Source organism: Emiliania huxleyi (genome assembly GCF_000372725.1).
Source record: "Emiliania huxleyi CCMP1516 unplaced genomic scaffold EMIHUscaffold_89, whole genome shotgun sequence".
NCBI classification, from domain to species: domain Eukaryota; phylum Haptophyta; order Isochrysidales; family Noelaerhabdaceae; genus Emiliania; species Emiliania huxleyi.
The window spans coordinates 26,765-29,165 of NW_005195368.1; positions in this window are offsets into that span (position 1 = coordinate 26,765).

Here is a 2,401-nt window from a genome sequence, read left to right on the forward strand (position 1 = left end):
CTGGCGAGTTTGGAGCCGCCCAGGTATTTATCGACACGGACCCTTCCCAGGCCAGCCGAAAGCAGTGCCACTTGTGCGGTTGGCTGACGAGCGCGTGAGACGTTTCAGACTGAGTCGTGAGAGTGTATGCTGTATGTCCGCGTCGTCGGGCGAGGAAAAAAAAACGAAAACATCGGCAACCGCACACCCACACAAAAAGACAAACGTACGAAAGCTAGACGTGTGCGAGCGATCAGTCTGAGTGTGATATCAGCTCTCCCGATGCCCCAGGGCGTCAAACTTCCCGGGGATCTCTCTCACCCGAGGAACCAGCCTCCCTCCTCCGGTGGCGGGGGTGGCGGGGGTGGCCACACTTGAAGCTTCGTCTTGCCGTAGGCCCAGGCGTGGAACTTTGTGGAGAGTTTCTGCCCCCCCTCGTACACGGACTTTCCCAAGTACCACCCCTCGTATTCGCTCCCCTGCAGGCAGGGAGGGTTTGGGAGTGGGTGGTAGGGGGCGGCGTCGGCGCTGGACCGCAAGCGCGTACAGGAAGATTCTTGCGCAGGATGGTATTCAGCATTGGCGCGAGACCGACAAACTGGCCGCTGGCCTCTGCTGCTTTGAGCTTCGTCTCCGTCTCATAATCGAGGCCTACCAAGCCACTCAGCGGACCAAGCGCCGCTGCCGGTCCCCAGCAGATGAGCGGGCCGAGGTCCAGCGCAACAGGCATGGGCATGTCGTCGACGTGCACGCCCATGGGCCATGTCAGATCGGTATGGCCGAGGTTGAAGTTGCCTTTGCAAGCTGTGATCTTCGTGCCGCCACCCTCGACCACCTCTCCGTTGTCGTTCCCTGTCGTCCCTCCCAGAATGTCTGGCCGTGAGTAGAAGGCGGTCACCTCGAGCCAACCACGTGTGTCAGACCTGGCGCCGACATCAAAGGCGCCCATGCCGCCGGTGAAAGGGACGGGGACGCCATCGTAGTGCGCAACAAGCCCCTCAGTCAGGTTGACCTCCTCAATCCGGACGACGTACGCGTCGGGCAGCCATTGAGGCGAGTACTTAGTGAATTGTTGCGTCCAGATGCCCGTCTCGAATCCCGTGACAAAGAAGCCCTTCACGCCGGTGGCGAAGTCGCTAACGTATTGGCCAGGCTTTGACATGATGTCCCATGCGCTCGAGACATCTTCTTTGCCGTGAGAGACCGGGTGCAAAATGCTATCGATGCCGTGGTTGACCATGTCCTGCACAATGTCGGGCTTCACGCACTGTCCCATCCTGATGTGTGCCAGGTCCATCTTGATGATTGTCAGGTTGGAGACCGCCAAGGTCAGGACTCCGACCTTTACAGAGGCTGCGATGGGCAGCGCGCCGGGACCCTTGCTCGAGAGTACGGGATGCTCCGTGACGCTGAGGATCGTTTCCTTGATCACCTGGTTTAGCGCATTCTCTATCCACGGCATGATGTACGAGCACTTTGTCCCGTTTGGCATGCCCGGGGGAGGCTCGAACTCCTCCATGACGAATTGGTCCATGATAATGTTCCCGCGTGCATTGCTCTGCATCTGGGACATCTTTGCGGTGATGCTTTCCCAATATCCCGACATCGTGGACATCAGACTGGGTGGCCAATCGTTAGCCTCCTGCCTCCCCGCAATGTGCGGGACAGCAGACAAACCAGCCAGCAGCACCAGCAGCGTCGCAAGCATGGCGGTCGGTGCGACGCATCGCGACCCGCTAGGGCCGCTCACGGTTTGCATTCCTTGGCTTTTGCAGGCTAGCCGCGTCGGCGCAGAGGGAGGTGGTCGGGATTGGTAAAATGCCGATTTTCGCGTCGAAAAAGGAACGGCCCCTTGGCCCCCCACTTTGATGTGTGTTGAGACGTTTATCACTCGACATCACTTACCACCCACAGCATCACGATCCCCCACTTTGCGTTGTTTGCTGCGCGGCACGCACGTCCAGTTGCCGGTGGAGCCCCATATCTCGGCGCCGTTTGAGCAGAACGAGTCCACCATGCAGTACTCGGCCCGCACAATAAAGCACTCGTCCCAGTGGAGTCCCGGAAGGCACTCACCACAGGGTCGGCAGCGCGACATCAGCTCGCGCCCAGGCGTCGCTATGTGGAACGTGCGGCGCGACTCCTGCCCCGGAAGCCAGCCGCGCAGGGCGCACATGATGAAGGCCACGTTCGTGCAAGGCGTCCAGAGGCCGTCGTGCCGCCGCCCGTGGGTGTTGTGCGCCCACGCCGAGTAATTCATTCCCATGTTCATCAGGCTGAAGCGGCCCGCAGGGCCACTGTGCAGGACATGGCCCAAGTCGGCGTCGGCACCAATCAGCGCCGGTCCCGCGTGCCTCTGCCTTGCTTGCTTGCCTGCCTTGGCACGACCAAACTCGAACGTCTGGCAGGTACTACGCGTGAC